Genomic DNA, 15249 nt, shown 5'->3' with positions numbered 1-15249 from the left:
ATGGAACATTGACTTCAGACCCACTGACTTCTCAAACTACTGTTCAAACTTCAACATCAGAGCAATTGACTTCAGCATCCACAGTTCTGACTTCAACAGCAGAGCCATCTACTTCTGAATCCACAGATCTGACTGCTACAGATGGACCATTGACCTCTGCATCCACAGTTCTGACTTCAACAGATGGAATAGTGACTTCTGACACACTGACTTCTCAAACTACTGTTCAAACTTCAACATCAGAGCAATTGACTTCTGCATCCACAGTTCTGACTTCAACAGATGGAATAGTGAGTTCTGACCCACTGACTTCTCAAACTACTGTTCAAACTTCAACATCAGAGCCATCGACTTCTGCATCCACAGTTCTGACTTCAACTGATGTACCATTGACTTCTGCATCCACAGTTCTGACTTCAACAGATGGAATAGTTACTTCTGACACACTGACTTCTCAAACTACTGTTCAAACTTCAACATCAGAGCCATCGACTTCTGACGTCACAGTTTTGACTTCAACAGGAGAGTCATCGACTTCTGCATCCACAGTTATGACTTCAACAGATGCAATAGTGACTTCTGACCCAATGACTTCTCTAACTACTGTTCAAACTTCAACAGCAGAGCCATCGACTTCTGCATCCACTGTTCAAACTTCAACAGCAGATCCATCGACTTCTGCATCCACAGTTCTGACTTCAACAGATGGAATAGTGACTTCTGACACACTGACTTCTCAAACTACTGATCCAATGACTTCTCTAACTACTGTTCAAACTTCAACAGCAGAGCTATCAACTTCTGCATCCACTGTTCAAACTTCAACAGCAGATCCATCGCCTTCTGCATCCACAGTTCTGACTTCTACGGATGGAACATTGACTTCTGCATCCACAGTTATGACTTCAACGGATGGAAAATTGACTTCTGCATCCACAGTTCTAACTTCAACACATGGAATAGTGACTTCTGAAACACTGACTTCTCAAACTACTGTTCAAACTTCAACATCAGAGCCATCGACTTCTGACATCACCGTTTTGACTTCAACAGCAGAGTCATCGACTTCTGCATTTACAGTTCTGACTTCGACAGATGGACCATTATCTTCTGCATCCACAGTTATGACTTCAACAGATGGAATAGTGACTTCTGACCCAATGACTTCTCTAACTACTGTTCAAACTTCAACATCAGAGCCATCGACTTCTGCATCCACAGTTTTGACTTCAACAGATGCAATAGTGACTTCTGACCAAATGACTTCTCTAACTACTGTTCAAACTTCAACAGCAGAGCCATCGACTTCTGCATCCACTGTTGAAACTTCAACAGCAGATCCATCGACTTCTGCATCCACAGTTCTGACTTCAACAGATGGAATAGTGACTTCTGATACACTGTCTTCTCAAACTACTGTTCAAACTTCAACATCAGATCCCTCGACTTCTGATGTCACACTTTTGACTTCAACAGCAGAACCATTGTCTTCTGCATCCACAGTTCTGACTTCCACAGATGGACCATTGACTTCTGCATCAACTGTTCCCATTTCAACAGATGGACCATTGACTTCTCCAACGACATTTCTGACTTCAACAAATGGAACATTGACCTCTGCCTTCACAGTTCTCACTTCAACAGATGGACCATTGACCTCTACATCCACAGTTCTGACTTCAACACATGGACCGTTTACATTTGACCCACTGACTTCTCAAACTACTGTTCAAACTTCAACAGCAGATCCATCGACTTCTGCATCCACACTTCTGAATTCAACGGATGGAACAGTGACTTCTGCATCCACAGATATGACTTCAACGAATGGACAATTGACTTCTACATCCAAAGTTCTGACTTCAACGAATGGACAATTGACTTCTGCATCCACAGTTCTGACTTCAACAGATGGAACATTGACTTCGGACCCACTGACTTCTCAAACTGCGGTTCAAACTTCAACAGCAGAGCCATCGACTTCTGCATCCACAGTTCTGACTTCAACAGATGGACCATTGACTTCTGCATCAACAGTTGTGACTTCAACAGATGGAACAGTGACTTCTGCATCCACAGTTCTGACTTCAACAGATGGAATAGTGACTTCTGACCCAATGACTTCTCTAACTACTGTTCAAACTTCAACATCAGAGCAATTGACTTCTGCATCCACAGTTCTGACTTCAACAGCAGAGCCATCGACTTCTGCATCTACTGTTCAAACGTCAACAGCAGATCCATCGACTTCTGCATCCAAACTTCTGACTTCAACGGATGGAACATTGACTTCTGCATCCACAGTTATGACTTCAACGAATGGACAATTGACTTCTGCATCCACACTTCTGACTTCAACGGATGGAACAGTGACTTCTGCATCCACATATATGACTTCAACAGATGGACAATTGACTTCTACATCCACAGTTCTGACTTCAACGAATGGACAATTGACTTCTGCATCCACAGTTCTGACTTCAACAGATGGAATAGTGACTTCTGACCCAATGACTTCTCTAACTACTGTTCAAACTTCAACATCAGAGCAATTGACTTCTGCATCCACAGTTCTGACTTCAAAATCAGAGCCATCGACTTCTACATCCACTGTTCAAACTTCAACAGCAGATCAATCGACTTCTGCATCCACACTTCTGACTTCAACGGATGGAACAGTGACTTCTGCATCCACAGATATGACTTCAACGAATGGACAATTGACTTCTACATCCACAGTTCTGACTTCAACAAATGGACAATTGACTTCTGCATCCACAGTTCTGACTACAACAGATGGAACATTGACTTCGGACCAACTGACTGCTCAAACTGCGGTTCAAACTTCAACAGCAGAGCCATCGACTTCTGCATCCACAGTTCTGACTTCAACAGATGGATCATTGACTTCTGCATCAACAGTTGTGACTTCAACAGATGGAACAGTGACTTCTGCATCCACAGTTCTGACTTCAACAGATGGAATAGTGACTTCTGACCCAATGACTTCTCTAACTACTGTTCAAACTTCAACATCAGAGCAATTGACTTCTGCATCCACAGTTCTGACTTCAACAGCAGAGCCATTGACTTCTGCATCCACTGTTCAAACGTCAACAGCAGATCCATCGACTTCTGCATCCACACTTCTGACTTCAACAGATGGAACATTGACTTCTGCATCCACAGTTCTGACTTCAACTGATGTACCATTGACTTCTGCATCCACAGTTCTGACTTCAACAGATGGAATAGTTACTTCTGACACACTGACTTCTCAAACTACTGTTCAAACTTCAACATCAGAGCCATCGACTTCTGACGTCACAGTTTTGACTTCAACAGGAGAGTCATCGACTTCTGCATCCACAGTTATGACTTCAACAGATGCAATAGTGACTTCTGACCCAATGACTTCTCTAACTACTGTTCAAACTTCAACAGCAGAGCCATCGACTTCTGCATCCACTGTTCAAACTTCAACAGCAGATCCATCGACTTCTGCATCCACAGTTCTGACTTCAACAGATGGAATAGTGACTTCTGACACACTGACTTCTCAAACTACTGATCCAATGACTTCTCTAACTACTGTTCAAACTTCAACAGCAGAGCTATCAACTTCTGCATCCACTGTTCAAACTTCAACAGCAGATCCATCGCCTTCTGCATCCACAGTTCTGACTTCTACGGATGGAACATTGACTTCTGCATCCACAGTTATGACTTCAACGGATGGAAAATTGACTTCTGCATCCACAGTTCTAACTTCAACACATGGAATAGTGACTTCTGAAACACTGACTTCTCAAACTACTGTTCAAACTTCAACATCAGAGCCATCGACTTCTGACATCACCGTTTTGACTTCAACAGCAGAGTCATCGACTTCTGCATTTACAGTTCTGACTTCGACAGATGGACCATTATCTTCTGCATCCACAGTTATGACTTCAACAGATGGAATAGTGACTTCTGACCCAATGACTTCTCTAACTACTGTTCAAACTTCAACATCAGAGCCATCGACTTCTGCATCCACAGTTTTGACTTCAACAGATGCAATAGTGACTTCTGACCAAATGACTTCTCTAACTACTGTTCAAACTTCAACAGCAGAGCCATCGACTTCTGCATCCACTGTTGAAACTTCAACAGCAGATCCATCGACTTCTGCATCCACAGTTCTGACTTCAACAGATGGAATAGTGACTTCTGATACACTGTCTTCTCAAACTACTGTTCAAACTTCAACATCAGATCCCTCGACTTCTGATGTCACACTTTTGACTTCAACAGCAGAACCATTGTCTTCTGCATCCACAGTTCTGACTTCCACAGATGGACCATTGACTTCTGCATCAACTGTTCCCATTTCAACAGATGGACCATTGACTTCTCCAACGACATTTCTGACTTCAACAAATGGAACATTGACCTCTGCCTTCACAGTTCTCACTTCAACAGATGGACCATTGACCTCTACATCCACAGTTCTGACTTCAACACATGGACCGTTTACATTTGACCCACTGACTTCTCAAACTACTGTTCAAACTTCAACAGCAGATCCATCGACTTCTGCATCCACACTTCTGAATTCAACGGATGGAACAGTGACTTCTGCATCCACAGATATGACTTCAACGAATGGACAATTGACTTCTACATCCAAAGTTCTGACTTCAACGAATGGACAATTGACTTCTGCATCCACAGTTCTGACTTCAACAGATGGAACATTGACTTCGGACCCACTGACTTCTCAAACTGCGGTTCAAACTTCAACAGCAGAGCCATCGACTTCTGCATCCACAGTTCTGACTTCAACAGATGGACCATTGACTTCTGCATCAACAGTTGTGACTTCAACAGATGGAACAGTGACTTCTGCATCCACAGTTCTGACTTCAACAGATGGAATAGTGACTTCTGACCCAATGACTTCTCTAACTACTGTTCAAACTTCAACATCAGAGCAATTGACTTCTGCATCCACAGTTCTGACTTCAACAGCAGAGCCATCGACTTCTGCATCTACTGTTCAAACGTCAACAGCAGATCCATCGACTTCTGCATCCAAACTTCTGACTTCAACGGATGGAACATTGACTTCTGCATCCACAGTTATGACTTCAACGAATGGACAATTGACTTCTGCATCCACACTTCTGACTTCAACGGATGGAACAGTGACTTCTGCATCCACATATATGACTTCAACAGATGGACAATTGACTTCTACATCCACAGTTCTGACTTCAACGAATGGACAATTGACTTCTGCATCCACAGTTCTGACTTCAACAGATGGAATAGTGACTTCTGACCCAATGACTTCTCTAACTACTGTTCAAACTTCAACATCAGAGCAATTGACTTCTGCATCCACAGTTCTGACTTCAAAATCAGAGCCATCGACTTCTACATCCACTGTTCAAACTTCAACAGCAGATCAATCGACTTCTGCATCCACACTTCTGACTTCAACGGATGGAACAGTGACTTCTGCATCCACAGATATGACTTCAACGAATGGACAATTGACTTCTACATCCACAGTTCTGACTTCAACAAATGGACAATTGACTTCTGCATCCACAGTTCTGACTACAACAGATGGAACATTGACTTCGGACCAACTGACTGCTCAAACTGCGGTTCAAACTTCAACAGCAGAGCCATCGACTTCTGCATCCACAGTTCTGACTTCAACAGATGGATCATTGACTTCTGCATCAACAGTTGTGACTTCAACAGATGGAACAGTGACTTCTGCATCCACAGTTCTGACTTCAACAGATGGAATAGTGACTTCTGACCCAATGACTTCTCTAACTACTGTTCAAACTTCAACATCAGAGCAATTGACTTCTGCATCCACAGTTCTGACTTCAACAGCAGAGCCATTGACTTCTGCATCCACTGTTCAAACGTCAACAGCAGATCCATCGACTTCTGCATCCACACTTCTGACTTCAACAGATGGAACATTGACTTCTGCATTCACAGTTATGACTTCAACGAATGGACAATTGACTTCTGCATCCACAGTTCTAACTTCAACACATGGAATAGTGACTTCTGACACACTGACTTCTCAAACTACTGTTCAAACTTTAACATCAGAGCCATCGACTTCTGACGTCACAGTTTTGACTTCAACAGCAGAGTCATCGACTTCTGCATTTACAGTTCTGACTTCGACAGATGAACCATTATCTTCTGCATCCACAGTTATGACTTCAACAGATGGAATGGTGACATCTGACCCAATGAGTTCTCTAACTACTATTCAAACTTCAACATCAGAGCAATTGAGTTCTGCATCCACAGTTCTGACTTCAACAGCAGAGCCATCGACTTCTGCATCCACTGTTCAAATGTCAACAGCAAATCCATCGACTTCTGCATCCACACTTCTGACTTCAACGGATGGAACATTGACTTCTGCATCCACAGTTATGACTTCAACGAATGGACAATTGACTTCTGCATCCACAGTTCTAACTTCAACACATGGAATAGTGACTTCTGACACACTGACTTCTCAAACCACTGTTCAAACTTCAACATCAGAGCCATCGACTTCTGACGTCACAGTTTTGACTTCAACAGCAGAGTTATCGACTTCTGCGTCCACAGTTTTGACTTCAACAGATGCAATAGTGACTTCTGACCCAATGACTTCTCTAACTACTGTTCAAACTTCAACAGCAGAGCCATCGACTTCTGCATCCACTGTTGAAACTTCAACAGCAGATCGATCGACTTCTGCATCCACAGTTCTGACTTCAACAGATGGAATAGTGACTTCTGATACACTGACTTCTCAAACTACTGTTCAAACTTCAACATCAGAGCCCTCGACTTCTGATGTCACACATTTGACTTCAACAGCAGAACCATTGTCTTCTGCATCCACAGTTCTGACTTCCACAGATGGACCATTGACTTCTGCATCAATTGTCCCCATTTCAACAGATGGACCATTGACTTCTGCATCCACACTTCTGACTTCAACGGATGGAACAGTGACTTCTGCATCCACAGATATGACTTCAACGAATGGACAATTGACTTCTACATCCACAGTTCTGACTTCAACGAATGGACAATTGAATTCTGCATCCACAGTTCTGACTTCAACAGATGGAACATTTACTTCGGACCCACTGACTTCTCAAACTGCGGTTCAAACTTCAACAGCAGAGCCATCGACTTCTGCATCCACAGTTCTGACTTCAACAGATGGACCATTGACTTCTGCATCAACAGTTCTGACTTCGACAGATGGACCATTGACTTCTCCAACGACAGTTCTGACTTCAACAAATGGACCATTGACCTCTGTATTCACAGTTCTCACTTCAACAGATGGACCATTGACCTCTACATCAACAGTTCTGACTTCAACAGATGGACCGTTTACATTTGACCCACTGACTTCTCCAACTTCTGTTCAAACTTCGACAGCAGATCCATCGACTTCTGCATCCACACTTCTGACTTCAACGGATGGAACACTGACTTCTGCATCAACTGTACCCATTTCAACAGCAGAGCCATCGACTTCTGCATCCACAGTTCTGACTTCAACAGATGGACCATTGACTTCTGCATCAACAGTTGTGACTTCAACAGATGGAACAGTGACTTTTGCATCCACAGTTCTGACTTCAACAGATGGAATAGTGACTTCTGACCCAATGACTTCTCTAACTACTGTTCAAACTTCAACATCAGAGCAATTGACTTCTGCATCCACAGTTCTGACTTCAACAGCAGAGCCATCGACTTCTGCATCCACTGTTCAAACGTCAACAGCAGATCCATCGACTTCTGCATCCACACTTCTGACTTCAACGGATGGAACATTGACTTCTGCATCCACAGTTATGACTTCAACAAATGGACAATTGACTTCTGCATCCACACTTCTGACTTCAACGGATGGAACAGTGACTTCTGCATCCACAGATATGACTTCAACGAATGAACTATTGACTTCTACATCCACAGTTCTGACTTCAACGAATGGACAATTGACTTCTGCATCCACAGTTATGACAACAACAGATGGAACATTTACTTCGGACCCACTGACTTCTCAAACTGCGGTTCAAACTTCAACAGCAGAGCCATCGACTTCTGCATCGACTGTTCAAAAATCAACAACAGATCCATCGACTTCTGCATCCACACTTCTGACTTCAACGTATGGAACATTGACTTCTGCATCCACAGTTCTAACTTCAACACATGGAATAGTGACTTCTGACACACTGACTTCTCAAACTACTGTTCAAACTTCAACATCAGAGCCATCGACTTCTGACGTCACAGTTTTGACTTCAACAGCAGAGTCATCGACTTCTGCATTTACAGTTCTGACTTCGACAGATGGACCATTATCTTTTGCATCCACAGTTATGACTTCAACAGATGGAATAGTGACTTCTGACCCAATGACTTCTCTAACTACTGTTCAAACTTCAACATTAGAGCAATTGACTTCTGCATCCACAGTTCTGACTTCAACAGCAGAGCCATCGACTTCTGCATCCACACTTCTGACTTCAACGGATGGAACATTGACTTCTGCATCCACAGTTATGACTTCAACGAATGGACAATTGACTTCTGCATCCACAGTTCTAACTTCAACACATGGAATAGTGACTTCTGACACACTGACTTCTCAAACCACTGTTCAAACTTCAACATCAGAGCCATCGACTTCTGATGTCACAGTTTTGACTTCAACAGCAGAGCCATCGACTTCTGCATCCACAGTTCTGACTTCAACAGATGGACCATTGACTTCTGCATCAACAGTTGTGACTTCAACAGATGGAACAGTGACTTCTGCATCCACAATTCTGACTTCAACAGATGGAATAGTGACTTCTGACACACTGACTTCTCAAACTACTGTTCAAACTTCAACATCAGAGCCATCGACTCCTGACGTCACAGTTTTGACTTCAACAGCAGAGTCATCGACTTCTGCATCCACAGTTTTGACTTCAACAGACGGAATAGTAACTTCTGACACATTGACTTCTCAAACTACTGTTCAAACTTCAACAGCTGGGCCATCGACTTCTGCATCCACTGTTGAAACTTCAACAGCAGATCCATCGACTTCTGCATCCACAGTTCTGACTTCAACAGATGGAATAGTGACTTCTGATACACTGACTTCTCAAACTACTGTTCAAACTTCAACATCAGAGCCCTCGACTTCTGATGTCACACTTTTGACTTCAACAGCAGAACCATTGTCTTCTGCATCCACAGTTCTGACTTCCACAGATGGACCATTGACTTCTGCATCAACTGTCCCCATTTCACCAGATGGACCATTGACTTCTCCAACGACAGTTCTGACTTCAACAAATGGACCATTGACCTCTGCATTCACAGTTCTCACTTCAACAGATGGACCATTGACCTCTACATCCACAGTTCTGACTTCAACAGATGGACCGTTTACATTTGACCCACTGACTTCTCAAACTACTGTTCAAACTTCAACAGCAGATCCATCGACTTCTGCATCCTCACTTCTGACTTCAACGGATGGAACAGTGACTTCTGCATCCACAGATATGACTTCAACAAATGGACAATTGACTTCTACATCCACAGTTCTGACTTCAACGAATGGACAATTGACTTCTGCATCCACAGTTCTGACTTCAACAGATGGAACATTGACTTCGGACCCACTGACTTCTCAAACTGCGGTTCAAACTTCAACAGCAGAGCCATCGAATTCTGCATCCACAGTTCTGACTTCAACAGATGGAACAGTGACTTCTGCATCCACAGTTCTGACTTCAACAGATGGAATAGTGACTTCTGACCCAATGACTTCTCTAACTACTGTTCAAACTTCAACATCAGAGCAATTGACTTCTGCATCCACAGTTCTGACTTCAACAGCAGAGCCATCGACTTCTGCATCTACTGTTCAAACGTCAACAGCAGATCCATCGACTTCTGCATCCACACTTCTGACTTCAACGGATGGAACATTGACTTCTGCATCCACAGTTATGACTTCAACGAATGGACAATTGACTCCTGCATCCACACTTCTGACTTCAACGGATGGAACTGTGACTTCTGCATCCACAGATATGACTTCAACGAATGGACAATTGACTTCTACATCCACAGTTCTGACTTCAACGAATGGACAATTGACTTCTGCATCCACAGTTCTGACTTCAACAGATGGAACATTTACTTCGGACCCACTGACTTCTCAAACTGCGGTTCAAACTTCAACAGCAGAGCCATCGACTTCTGCATCCATAGTTCTGACTTCAACAGATGGACCATTGACTTCTGCATCAACAGTTGTGACTTCAACAGATGGAACAGTGACTTCTGCATCCACAGTTCTGACTTCAACAGATGGAATAGTGACTTCTGACCCAATGACTTCTCTAACTACTGTTCAAACTTCAACATCAGAGCAATTGACTTCTGCATCCACAGTTCTGACTTCAACAGCAGAGCCATCGACTTCTCCATCCACTGTTCAAACTTCAACAGCAGATCCATCGACTTCTGCATCCACACTTCTGACTTCAACGGAAGGAACAGTGACTTCTGCATCCACAGATATGACTTCAACAAATGGACAATTGACTTCTACATCCACAGTTCTGACTTCAACGAATGGACAATTGACTTCTGCATACACAGTTCTGACTTCAACAGATGGAACATTGACTTCGGACCCACTGACTTCTCAAACTGCGGTTCAAAGTTCAACAGCAGAGCCATCGACTTCTGCATCCACAGTTCTGACTCCAACAGATGGAATAGTGACTTCTGACCCAAAGACTTCTCTAACTGCTGTTCGAACTTCAACATCAGAGCAATTGACTTCTGCATCCACAGTTCTGACTTCAACAGCAGAGCCATCGACTTCTGCATCCACTGTTCAAACGTCAACAGCAGATCCATCGACTTCTGCATCCACACTTCTGACTTCAACGAATGGAACATTGACTTCTGCATCCACAGTTATGACTTCACCGAATGGACAATTGACTCCTGCATCCACAGTTCTAACTTCAACACATGGAATAGTGACTTCTGACACACTGACTTCTCAAACTACTGTTCAAACTTCAACATCAGAGCCATCGACTTCTGATGTCACAGTTTTGACTTCAACAGCAGAACCATTGTCTTCTGCATTCACAGTTCTGACTTCCACAGATGGACCATTGACTTCTCCAACGACAGTTCTGACTTCAACAAATGGACCATTGACCTCTGTATTCACAGTTCTCACTTCAACAGATGGACCATTGACCTCTACATCCACAGTTCTGACTTCAACAGATGGACCGTTTACATTTGACCCACTGACTTCTCAAACTACTGGTCAAACTTCAACAGCAGATCCATCGACTTCTGCATCCACACTTCTGACATCAACAGATGGAACAGTGACTTCTGCATCAACTGTCCCCATTTCAACAGCAGAGCCATCGACTTCTGCATCCACAGTTCTGACTTCAACAGATGGACCATTGACTTCTGCATCAACAGTTGTGACTTCAACAGATGGAACAGTGACTTCTGCATCCACAGTTCTGACTTCAACAGATGGAATAGTGACTTCTGACCCAATGACTTCTCTAACTACTGTTCAAACTTCAACATCAGAGCAATTGACTTCTGCATCCACAGTTCTGACTTCAACAGCAGAGCCATCGACTTCTGCATCCACTGTTCAAACGTCAACATCAGATCCATCGACTTCTGCATCCACACTTCTGACTTCAACGGATGGAACATTGACTTCTGCATCCACAGTTATGACTTCAACGAATGGACAATTGACTTCTGCATCCACACTTCTGACTTCAACGGATGGAACAGTGACTTCTGCATCCACAGATATGACTTCAACGAATGAACAATTGACTTCTACATCCACAGTTCTGACTTCAACAAATGGACAATTGACTTCTGCATCCACAGTTCTGACTTCAACAGATGGAACATTTACTTCGGACCCACTGACTTCTCAAACTGCGGTTCAAACTTCAACAGCAGAGCCATCGACTCCTGCATCCACAGTTCTAACTTCAACACATGGAATAGTGACTTCTGACATACTGACTTCTCAAACTACTGTTCAAACTTCAACATCAGAGCCATCGACTTCTGATGTCACAGTTTTGACTTCAACAGCAGAACCATTGTCTTCTGCATTCACAGTTCTGACTTCCACAGATGGACCATTGACTTCTCCAACGACAGTTCTGACTTCAACAAATGGACCATTGACCTCTGTATTCACAGTTCTCACTTCAACAGATGGACCATTGACCTCTACATCCACAGTTCTGACTTCAACAGATGGACCGTTTACATTTGACCCACTGACTTCTCAAACTACTGGTCAAACTTCAACAGCAGATCCATCGACTTCTGCATCCACACTTCTGACATCAACAGATGGAACAGTGACTTCTGCATCAACTGTCCCCATTTCAACAGCAGAGCCATCGACTTCTGCATCCACAGTTCTGACTTCAACAGATGGACCATTGACTTCTGCATCAACAGTTGTGACTTCAACAGATGGAACAGTGACTTCTGCATCCACAGTTCTGACTTCAACAGATGGAATAGTGACTTCTGACCCAATGACTTCTCTAACTACTGTTCAAACTTCAACATCAGAGCAATTGACTTCTGCATCCACAGTTCTGACTTCAACAGCAGAGCCATCGACTTCTGCATCCACTGTTCAAACGTCAACATCAGATCCATCGACTTCTGCATCCACACTTCTGACTTCAACGGATGGAACATTGACTTCTGCATCCACAGTTATGACTTCAACGAATGGACAATTGACTTCTGCATCCACACTTCTGACTTCAACGGATGGAACAGTGACTTCTGCATCCACAGATATGACTTCAACGAATGAACAATTGACTTCTACATCCACAGTTCTGACTTCAACAAATGGACAATTGACTTCTGCATCCACAGTTCTGACTTCAACAGATGGAACATTTACTTCGGACCCACTGACTTCTCAAACTGCGGTTCAAACTTCAACAGCAGAGCCATCGACTTCTGCATCCACAGTTCTGACTTCAACAGATGGAATAGTGACTTCTGACCCAATGACTTCTCTAACTACTGTTCAAACTTCAACATCAGAGCAATTGACTTCTGCATCCACAGTTCTGACTTCAACAGCAGAGCCATCGACTTCTGCATCCACTGTTCAAACGTCAACAGCAGATCCATCGACTTCTGCATCAACAGTTGTGACTTCAACAGATGGAACAGTGACTTCTGCATCCACAGTTCTGACTTCAACAGATGGAATAGTGACTTCTGACCCAATGACTTCTCTAACTACTGTTCAAACTTCAACATCAGAGCAATTGACTTCTGCATCCACAGTTCTGACTTCAACAGCAGAGCCATCGACTTCTGCATCCACTGTTCAAACGTCAACAGCAGATCCATCGACTTCTGCATCCACACTTCTGACTTCAACGGATGGAACATTGACTTCTGCATCCACAGTTATGACTTCAACGAATGGACAATTGACTTCGGCATCCACAGTTCTAACTTCAACACATGGAATAGTGACTTCTGACACACTGACTTCTCAAACCACTGTTCAAACTTCAACATCAGAGCCATCGACTTCTGATGTCACAGTTTTGACTTCAACAGCAGAGCCATCGACTTCTGCATCCACAGTTCTGACTTCAACAGATGGACCACTGACTTCTGCATCAACAGTTGTGACTTCAACAGATGGAACAGTGACTTCTGCATCCACAATTCTGACTACAACAGATGGAATAGTGACTTCTGACACACTGACTTCTCAAACTACTGTTCAAACTTCAACATTAGAGCCATCGACTCCTGACGTCACAGTTTTGACTTCAACAGCAGAGTCATCGACTTCTGCATCCACAGTTTTGACTTCAACAGATGGAATAGTGACTTCTGACACACTGACTTCTCAAACTACTGTTGAAACTTCAACAGCAGAGCCATTGACTTCTGCATCCACTGTTGAAACTTCAACAGCAGATCCATCGACTTCTGCATCCACAGTTCTGACTTCAACAGATGGAATAGTGACTTCTGATACACTGACTTCTCAAACTACTGTTCAAACTTCAACATCAGAGCCCTCGACTTCTGATGTCACACTTTTGACTTCAACAGCAGAACCATTGTCTTCTGCATCCACAGTTCTGACTTCCACATGTGGACCATTGACTTCTGCATCAACTGTCCCCATTTCAACAGATGGACCATTGACTTCTCCAACGACAGTTCTGACTTCAACAAATGGACCATTGACCTCTGCATTCACAGTTCTCACTTCAACAGATGGACCATTGACCTCTACATCCACAGTTCTGACTTCAACAGATGGACCGTTTACATTTGACCCAGTGACTTCTCAAGCTACTGTTCAAACTTCAACAGCAGATCCATCGACTTCTGCATCCACACTTCTGACTTCAACGGATGGAACAGTGACTTCTGCATCCACAGATATGACTTCAACGAATGGACAATTGACTTCTACATCCACAGTTCTGACTTCAACGAATGGACAATTGACTTCTGCATCCACAGTTCTGACTTCAACAGATGGAACATTGACTTCGGACCCACTGACTTCTCAAACTGCGGTTCAAACTTCAACAGCAGAGCCTTCGACTTCTGCATCCACAGTTCTGACTTCAACAGATGGAACAGTGACTTCTGCATCCACAGTTCTGACTTCAACAGCAGAGCCATCGACTTCTGCATCCACAGTTCTGGCTTCAACAGATAAAACACTGACTTCTACAACTACTGTTCAAATATCAACATCAGAGCCATCAACTTCTGCATCAACAGTTCCGATTTCAACAGATGGACCATTGAACTCTGCATCCACAGTTCTGACTTCAACAGATCAGCCATTTAATTCTGCTTCCACAGTTCTGACTTCAACAGATGGAATAGTGACTTCTGACCCACTGACTTCTCAAACTACTGTTCAAACTTCAACATCAGAGCAATTGACTTCTGCATCCACAGTTCTGACTTCAACAGCAGAGCCATCGACTTCTGCATCCACTGTTCTGACTTCTACAGATGGACCATTGACCTCTGCATCCACAGTTCTGACTTCAACAGATGGACCATTGACTTCTGCATCCACAG

The sequence above is a fragment of the Pollachius pollachius genome (genome assembly GCF_949987615.1).
Source record: "Pollachius pollachius genome assembly, chromosome: 20".
In the NCBI taxonomy this organism is placed as follows: Eukaryota; Metazoa; Chordata; class Actinopteri; order Gadiformes; family Gadidae; genus Pollachius; species Pollachius pollachius.
This window is presented reverse-complemented; position numbering follows the sequence as displayed.